Source organism: Macaca thibetana, chromosome 4 (assembly GCF_024542745.1).
Source record: "Macaca thibetana thibetana isolate TM-01 chromosome 4, ASM2454274v1, whole genome shotgun sequence".
Classification (NCBI taxonomy): Eukaryota; Metazoa; Chordata; class Mammalia; order Primates; family Cercopithecidae; genus Macaca; species Macaca thibetana.
This window is the reverse complement of record NC_065581.1, coordinates 29,044,092-29,054,811: the sequence shown is the minus strand read 5'-3', so window position 1 is coordinate 29,054,811 and position 10,720 is coordinate 29,044,092.

Sequence of the window (10,720 nt, the reverse complement as noted above, 5' to 3'; positions counted from 1 at the left end):
TAAATGAAAATTAAATATGTAACTCTTCTATCATAAGGCACATCACCCTGCAAAAACCAATAATGTCGCTATAAGGCAAATTTTGCTGCATTATATCATACAAATGAAACGCAATATATTCAACGCTCTGCCACTTTTAATTACGAATATATCTTGACCCTGTTTCTATATGAGTATATGCAAACTTGTGCAATTATGTTAAATGTATATAATATTCCGTTAACAAACTCCTTCTTGATGATCATGTGTGCTGTTTCCAACTTTTTACATTAAAATAATGTTTTGCAAATATTTTAGGATACATGCAGAATAAATTCCTAGAAGTGAAATTAATGAAAGTTAGTTCAAAATATTATTATGTACATTTTTATTGTGAAAGATAACAGCAAATTATCTTCCAAAAAGAATTTATACTTCTCCATACAGATTATGAAACTGACCATTTTCTAAACATTTGCAACATTGCTGGTTCTTAACAATCACTTAAATATAAGCCATTTCAGGAAGAAAAGATGCCTCAACTTTTCGATTTCAACATACTAATTAGAATAGGATTGAAATTATTTTCACGTGTTTATTTCTTTTTTTCCAAAATGTCTTTTAGGATATTTGCCCATTTTTGTAGAAACTTTTTTAATTTGGGGGAAATAAAAAGTCAAAAAGCTATTTTTATTAAGAAAAGGAATATTTTTCTACTATGTGTATTAATGGTTTCATTTGGGTCCTATCGAACCACATGGTTTATCCATCACTGAATTTTCTATTAAAATTTATGATATGTCCTTTTTCTCAAATTTTGTTTTGATAATATCTGAAAAATAATAACATGTTCACATTCTGATTTATAAATACTTTTAATCAGTTGTGATTTTTAAAGAAATGTTCATAAATTATAATGGCACTTCCATAATGGTGGTGTGGCTCACTGCCCTGTAAAACAACCATGACTGATAGAATTTTTTCAATTCCAAGTCTCTGAAAATTGTCTTAAGAGAAAACAACAAATGAAATAATAGTTATTCAAGATAATCTATTAAATCTCAGTAAGAAGAGCAAGAGTCTAAGGCACTTGAGCCACAGCCTGCTTTCCTACCCAGTTCAGTGTGATGGAAGCTCCACTCTGGACAGGTGTGGCCAAGAAGAAAAGGATCCCTTTCCCCTCAGCTCCCAGTCATGGAATATAGTATCTCACTGGGAGGGGCAGAATGCCAGCATTTCTTATCACTTTCACTTCTGAGTTATCAAGGCTACATTCCCAGAGATCTAAATAAAAGACTGGGGCTACCTTCCTGCACTCCACATATAAGGTGGATACCCTACGCCAAGCATGTTAAGCCAAGAATACTGGAACTGTTATCGCCCTTGCCCTAGCTCACTTGTAAACAGAGGTCCAACACTGGGGGAGGCAAGCAAAGAAAAGTAAAAGCTACCACTCTTGGCTAGAGCACTGGCCTTGGAAAAGTGGCATAGAAGATTTTGTCTAGGGACAGGGAAAGAACAGAGCATTCAATAGCTGCAGAAAAGGCTTTTGATAAAGTTCAACTTTTCTTGATTCTAAAAACACTCAATAAACTACGTATTGATGGAACATATCTAAAAATAGTAAGAGGTATTTATGACAAACTCATAGCTAATATCATACTGAATGGGCAAAAGCTGGAAACATTCCCTTTGAAAACCGGCACGAAACAAGGATGTCCTCTCTCACAACTCCTATTCAACATAGTATTGGAAGTTCTGGCCAGGGCAATCAGGCAAGAGAAAGAAATAAAGTATATTCAATTAGGAAGAGAGGAAGTCAAATTGTATCTGTTTGCAGATGACATGATTGTATATGATTGTATATTTAGAAAACCCCGTCACCTCAGCCCAAAATCTCCTTAAGCTGATAAGCAACTTCAGCAAGGTCTCAGGATACATAATCAACATGCAAAAATCACAGGCATTTTCTATACTCCAAAAATAGACAAACACAAAGCCAAATCATGAATGAACTCCCATTCACAATTGCTACAAAGAGAATAAAATACCTAGGAATACAACTTACAAGGGATGTGAGGGACCTCTCCTCAAGCGCAACTACAAACCACTTCTCAAGGAAATAACAGAGGACACAAACAAATGGACAAACATTCCATGATTATGGATAGAAAGAATCAATATAGTGAAAAGGGCCATACTGCCCAAAGTAATTTATAGATTCAATGCTCTCCCCATCAAGCTACCATTGACTTTCTTCACAGAATTAGAAAAACCTACTTTAAATTTCATATGGAATGAAAAAAGAGCCTGTATAGCCAGGACAATCCTAAGCAAAAAGAACAAAGCTGGAGGCATCACACTACCTGACTTCAAACTATACTGCAAGGGTACAGTAGCCAAAACAGCATGGTACTGGTACCAAAACAGATATATAGACCAATGGAACAAAACAGAGGCCTCAAAAATAATGCCACACATCTACTACCATTTGATCTTTGACAAACCTAACAAAAAACAAGCAATGGGGAAAGGATCCCCTGTTTAATAAATGATATTGAAAAAACTGGCTGCCCATATGCAAAAAACTGAAACTGGACCCCTTCCTTACACCTTATACAAAAACTAACTCAAAATGAATTAAAAGCTTAAATGTAAGGCCTAAAAACATAAAAACCCTAGAGGAAAACCTAGGCAATACCATCAGGATGGGCAAGGACTTCATGACTAAAACACCAAAAGCAATGGCAACAAAAGCCAAAATAGACAAATGGGATCTAATTAAAATAAAGAGCTTCTGCACAGCAAAAGAAACTATCAACAGAGTGAAAAGGTAACCTACAGAATGGGAGAAAATTTTTGCAATCTATCCATCTGACAAAGGGCCAACATCCAGAATCTACAAGGAACTTAAACAAATTTACAACAACAACAACAAAAAAAACCCATCAAAAAGTAGGTGAAGGATATGAACAGACACTTCTCAGAAGAAGACATATATGTGGCCAACAAACATGAAAAAAAGCTCATCATCACTGGTCATTAGATAAATGCAAATCAAAACCACAATGAGATACCATCTCATGCCAGTTAGAATGGCGATCATTAAACAGTTAGGAAACTACAGATACTGGAGAGGATATGGAAAAATAGGAACACTTTTACACTGTTTTGGGGGGTGAAAATTAGTTCGACCATTGTAGAAGACAGTGTGGCAATTCCTCAAGGATCTAGAACCAGCAATACCATTTGACCCAGCATTCCCATTACTGGATATATACCCAAAGAATTATAAATCATTCTGCTATAAAGACACAAGTACACGTATGTTTATTGCAGCACTGTTTACAATAGCAAAGACTTGGAACCAACCCAAATGCCCATCAATGATAGACTGGATAAAGAAAATGTGGCACATATACACCATGGAATACTATGCAGCCATAATAAAGGATGAGTTCATGTCCTTTGGAGGGACATGGATGAAGCTGGAAATCATCATTTTCAGCAAACTAACACAGGAACCGAAAACCAAACACTGCATGTCCTCACTCATAACTGGGAGTTGAAAAATGAGAACATATGGACACAGGGAAGGGAACATCACACACTGGGGTCTTTTAGGGGGTGGGGAACCAGGGAAGGGATAGCATTAGGAGAAATACCTAATGTGGATGATGGGTTGATGGGTGCATCAATCACCATGGCATGTGTATACCTATGTAACAAACCTCCAAGTCTACACATGTATCTCAGAACTTAAAATATATATATATAAAGGAATTGTTCCTATCCAGAATAATCAGGCAAGCAAAAGAAAAAAATGGCACGTAAATAGGAAGAAAGAAAGTCAAACTATCTCTGTTTGCAGACCACATGATACTAAATCAAGAAAACCCACTGCCTCAGCCTAAAAGCTCCTTCAGCTGATAAACAACTTCAGCAACGTTTCAGAATACAAATCCATATACAAAAATCACTAGCATTACTATACAGCAACAGCCAAGCCAAGAGCCAACTTAGAACAGCAATCCCTTTCTAATTTGGGAATTACAATTGCCACAAAAAGGATAGAATACTTAGGGATACAGCTAACCAGGTAGGTGAAAGATCTCCACAATGAGAATTACAAAACACTGCTTAAAGAAATCAGAGAAGACACAAACAAATGGAATAACATCCCATGCTTGTGGATAGGAAGAATCAATATTATTAAAATGGCCATACTACCCAAAGCAATTTACATATTCAATGCTATTCCTATCAAAATACCAATGACATTCTTTGCAGAACTAGGAAAATCTATTTTAAATTTCATATGGAACCAAACAAAGCCCGAATAGCCAAGGCAATCCAAAGCAAAAAGAACTAAGCTAGAGGTATCACCCAACTTTAAACTACACTACAGGACTACAGTAACCAAACAGTATTGTACTGGTATGAAAACAGGCACATAGACCAATGGAACAGAATAGAGAGACTAGAAATAAGAATGCACACCTATGACCAGTTGATCTTCAACAAAGCTGACAAAAACAAAGGGGAAAAGACTCCCTATTTCATCAAACACGCTGGGATAACTAGCTAATATCCAGCTTCTATAAGGACCTTAAACAAATTTACGAGAGAAAAACAACCCCATCAAAAAGTGGGTGAAGGACATGAACAGACACTTTTCCAGAGAACACATACATGTGGCCAATAAGCATATGAAAAAAAAAAGCTCAATATCACTGGTCATCAGAGAAATGCAAATTAAATCCAGAATGGCCAATAAGCATATGAAAAAAAAAAAAAAAGCTCAATATCACTGGTCATCAGAGAAATGCAAATCAAATCCAGAATGAGATACCATCTCACACCAGTCAGAATGGCTATTATTAAAATGTCAAAAAATAACAGATGCTGGCAAGGTTGCAGAGAAAAGGGAATACTTATACACTGTTGATGGGAGTATAAATTAGTTAAGCCAGTGTGGAAAACAGTATGGCTATTCCTCAAACAGCTAAAAGCAAAACTACCATTCAATCCAGCAATCCCATTACTGGGTATATACCCAGAAGAATAGAAATCATTTTACCATAAAGACACATTTGGCCAGGTGCGGCGGCTCACAGCTATAATCCAAGCACTTTGAGACCAGCCTGGGCAACATGACCAAACCGCATTTCTACCAAAAATACAAAAATTGGCCAAGTGTGGTGCTGTGTGCCTGTGGTCCCAGCTACCAGGGAAGCTGAGACGGGAGGATCACCTGAGACTGGGGAGGTCAAGGCTGCAGTGAGCCATGACTGTGCCACCCACTGCACTGCAGCCTGGGCGAGAGAGTAGCATCCTGTTTCAAAAAAAAAAAGGATATAGCACATGTGCAGGTAAATGTTCATTACAGCACTATTCAGAAAAGCAAGACATGGAATTGACCTAAATGCCCATCAACAACAAATTACATAAAGAAAATGTGGCATACACAGCCATAAAAAAAGAACAAGATCATGTATTCTATGGGAGCATGGAGCTAGAGGCCATTATCCTTAATTAACTAATGCAGGAACAGATAAACAAATACCACATGTTCTCACTTATAAGTGAGAACTAAATGACGAGAACTCATAAACACAAAGAAGGAAACAACAGAAACAGATTTTCTTGGGGGTGGAAGGTGGGAGAGGGGGAGGAGGGGAAAAAGATAACTACTGGATGCTGAGCATAATACATGGGTGATGAAATAATTTGTACAACAAACCCCTGTGACACAGTTTACCTTCTGTAACAAACCTTCACACGTACGCCTGAACCTAAAATAACGTTTTTATTTAAAAAAAAAAAAATGTTGAAGTCAGCAGAAATGCTTGGATTTAAGATAAAGGGAGTTGTGGAAGCCAAGGTTCTTGTTATGTAAATGAAGTCTCCAGGTATCAGGCTTCAGAGAGAATAAGTGGTAAATGTCTCTTATGAGATCATAAAAAGTGCCAGACTATTAGTTAAATCTCTCCTGGATCTGGAAAAGATGTGGAAAGGGTAGGGAATTCTATACAGAATGTAGATTTTCCCCACAAGCAACAATAATATAGGTGTTATAAAGAAATTATTTAGGCAGATAGTGAGGGTAAGGAAATCCTTCCTGGGTAAGGTTTTCCTTTTAATAAAAAGCAGCCCCAAAAACAGTTTTTCTAACAAAGAGCAGCTGTATAGAACCTAGCTGCAGACATAGACAAGCAAGCGGGAAGTTTGCATTGGTGAATGCTGGCAGTTGTGCTAACAGAAAAAGGCTACCCAGGATTAAGCATGATCAAAATGGTGGCTCCATCTTCTCTTCTCTTTGTCAGCCACGTGTAGAATAAGGAGGAGACAAGATGGTGCTGGCCAAGTGGAAAGCCCATTTGCATAAGATTAAGGTGGGTCAACCAGCCTTCCCTGTGGGCTATGTAAATATCACACCTGATAGAACCAATCTGTGGGCCCTATGTAAATCAGACACCAGCTCCACCTCAAGCTTGCCTATAAAATATGCTATAGTCTGCCACAAGCCAGTTTTTCCCCTTTCCAAAGCCTCTTTCTCATGAGAGAAAGAGCTGCTTGCCTCTCTCCTTTCTTCTGCCTGTTAAACTCTCTGATCCTTAACTCACCCACATGTGTCCGTGTCTTTAATCTTCTTAGTGCAAGACAATGAAGCCTGGGTATTTACCCCATACAACGATGCCACTTCAACAGCTTTGCAAAGGCATTCCAAAATGTGTCAAAGAAATCTATTTTGGGGTAAAATACTTTGATTTCTTTCAGGACCTGCTATCTATCATGTGATGCTATACTAGAGTCAGGTTGCAATTTGGTATGTTATTGGTATAAAGAGTCTGTTTTGTCAGTCTTAAGATCTCTGTTTTAAAGTTAATAATGCTGGCAAGTTGTACCTGAATTCCAAAGGGAGGAGAGTATGTCCCTGCAAAACTGCTTCTTGTGGGGGAAATTTACATTCTGTAGAGAATTGCCTTTCCTTTCCAGGTCTTTTTCTGATCCTGAAGAGTTTAGCTGAGAGTCCAGTACCTTTTAAAGGTCTGAGTACAATACACTTCCCACCTATTGCTTGTAAGGGTGACCACCTATGAGACTTCATCTACATAATGAGAACCTTGTTCTCTGTAATCCCTTATTTTAATCCAGACACTCCTTTCTATTGATTCTAGGTATTTAAATAGTAATAACTTTTTCAACCATTGCCAGTAAGAAAATCTTTGAATCTACCTTTGACCTGGAAGGCCCCACTTTGAGTTGTTCCACCTTTCCTGACTGAACCAACATAGACCCCACATGTACTGATTGATTTTTTTATGTGCTCCTAAAATGTGTAAAACCAAGTTGTAACTCAATCACCTTGAGCACTTATTCTCAGGATGTCTTGAGCCTGCGCCTCAGGCCCTTGATTACTCACATCTGGCTCAGAATAAAACCCTTTAAATATTTTATGGAGTTTGACTCTTTTTTGTTGACAATTTTTTCTTCAAGAGTGTCTCAGAATTAATGGTACTTGGTATTCTATATACATTTTAGAATAATCTTAGAAAATTTTACAATAGTCTTTGAATTTTGATTGGGTTAGCATTGAATATAGAGATCAAAGATATAATTAATATCCATACAATTTTGAATCATCTATGAATAGTTGTAATCACTTTGAATTTTCTACAGACATAATCATATATATAATAATGAAATTTTATTTCTTCTACTCCAATCTTGCCTGTTCCTTGTCTTATCCTATTATACTGACTAAAGTCTCTAGAACAAAGTATTTTGAATGGAAATGGAAATAGAAGGTGTCCTTGTCTTTTCCCTCAATTTCAAAGAGAAAATGTTCAACATATTCATAATGCTTGCTGAAAGGGCTTTCAGATCCTGTTTAACAGATTAGGATCTATCATTCTATTCATAGCTTACTAAGTCATTTTTATTATTTTTGTGTATTTTGAGATTTATCAAATACTTGATTTTTTATCTGGTAATATGATTATAAAATGTTGTTTCTTTATTGTGTTATTTTGTGTTATTGTTATTTACAAGAATAAATTTACTTTCAGCAGTGTGTAGAATAATTTAAATAATTGAATTAATTTGTAATATTTTCAAATCTATGTTAATTCGTGGGACTATTATGCAATTTTAAGATGTTTTGTTGCCAGAGTTATACTTGACTAAAATAGTATTTGAACCTTGCCTTTTATTTTGTTAACCTCTGGTATATACAAAGATTTCCTACAAATGAATTTGGAAAAAGGCGAGGACTTGAATGGATATTACACATAAGATTTCTCAATGACTATAAATATAAGAAAAACTGGTCAACTTCATTAGTTAGTAGGTGAGTACAAATTAAAATCATAATGATATATTTATGATATACTACCAGAATGGCTAAAATTAAAAGGGCAGAAAACACTGTTAGCATAGATTTGGAGCAACTGTAATTCTCACCATACTGTGGAGTTTAAGTTTGTGCAACCAACTTCCAGAATTAGTGGTATCTACCAAACCTGAATATATGCATACCTCAAACCTAAGTAATTTCTACACAGTATAGTCCCTGACAAAATGCTTACATTTCTTACCAAATACATGTACTAAAATGATTGCAGCAGCAATATTCACAAAAGACAAAAATCATAAAGACCCAAATGTCTAGCCTATCAGTACTACAAAGGATTAAAAAGTTGTGGCATATTTAGTCAATGAAATACAATGCAGTAAAAATACAGTGCTGTATTGGTACATGCAACCACATAAATGAATCTCACAAAGATAACATTGAATAAATATTAGCAAAAACAAAAGAAATAATGCTGTATGATTTTATTTATATATAGTTCAAAAAATCATAATAATGGTTACAAGGGACAGGTATAAGTAGTATGTGGAAATGAAATTGAGAATCATTCTGGAATGTTTCTTACGTTCTTTCCTTGATCAAGATGTGTTCACTTTGTAATAATTGATTAAGCTGCACCTTCATGAACTATTTTATATAGACTATTTTTTAAAATGAAAGCTTTCATAAAAATCTAGATTCTATTGAAGATTCAAAATACTTTGCAATCATGGGGCTCAATGCATAGAAAATTGATCAACTGGAGCTCAGCAGTTGTTTTTTCTTCAGATGTGGCATGTGCAGCAAAATGTGCACCACTCTTTTATTACTGCATATAGACCTTAGCTAAATGTTTGTTGACGTTCATCATTGCATTTCTGCAATTGTTTTTCTTATACCTGATCCACTCAGTCATTCATATCACCTGCTCGTACTTGAATATGCATGAGATTTTTCTTGGACCCTAAAATATTTATAGAATTTGCCTTAGACAAATAGAGGTTCACTTCCTCTATTGAGACCTGAAAAAAATCATAAAGGAAGCATATGAATGTGTATAGATTTATAGGTGACAGACAGGAAGTTAATGGAATTTCCCCCTGGGCCCTCTGTTTTGTCTTGGAAGTCCAAGCTGTGGGACATTGGGTTGGAGGATTTAAGAATTTGTTGGAAATTTGCTATTGTAATGCAAGAGACAAACAACAAGATACACACAGAATGACCTCTGGGCAGAAGAGAGCCCATTTGAAGTTGAGAAAGACCAGAAGTGTTTAAGGGCACTATTCAAAACATTTATATATCCATCTCCAGCAACAGTCAAGTGCCTATTAGATATGAAGGAAAAGGCCCTGTTGGAAGGCTCCAGACCTGCCATTTTTGTCTCAGTAGAGGTGAGGTAAAGGCAAGGTGCCCCAAAATTTAAAGTTATTAAGAAGAGAATTTAAAGTTATGAGTCAACATGATAAATTAATTATAGGTACTTGCATATATAAAATACTAGATTTTTGATAGAAACTTAACAGCAGAAATGAGAAAATTAAATATTGGGAGGCTATGAGGGCAGAAGTTAAATATCTTTGCAGTTTTGCTCACATTTAAACAATATTGAAAGATCAGAGAAAGAAAAGTATTTCTTTCAGAATAATCTCCTGGGACGGTTCATCTTTGGATACTACAGAGCCTGATATTAATTGCCACGTTGGGAGAACTGTGTCCCTGGGACCTTTTTGGATTCAGTGTCCTGTGTCCTTGCCAGTGTCTCCTGATTTGCTGATCTTCAGCAATCTCGAATCTCAAATAACAGCCTCGACAACCAATACATGAGCCTTAGACACTGATTTGTCACTTGAAGGTAATAATGGTTTGAACTCTGTGGCTTAAACTTCCTTTTTGTATTAAAATATGATTATTAGTGTGAAAAAATGTGGAAAACTTTTTTTCTTGTAACATATTTACTTCTTTTTATGCTTTGATTTTATTTCTATACCATGCCCATGATTCTTAACTTTTAATGGCAAACTGGTTTAAAGTGACGTTCCTCTGGGTGAGGGGAGATTATATAGTGCACATGTTAAATTTTGCGTCATGGTAAAATAAAATTCTTCTACAAGCCTGAAACAAACATATTCTTACAAATAAGGAGCTGGTTCATGACTGTGAATTGATCTCTCATCGCATTTCTTTGGAGGTATTGTGTGTGAGTGTGTGTTAAAAACACAGGAAAAGTCTCCTTTGATTGGGATGGGTAAATTGGCAATGAGCAGGCTGCATTAAAGAGATTAGAACAAGAGTGACATGTGTCTGGCTTTATCTCATTCCTTTGATAGAAGTAAAATGAGTACAATTTAGTGTAGCTAAATGGGTGGGAATTAACGTAAGTGAGAG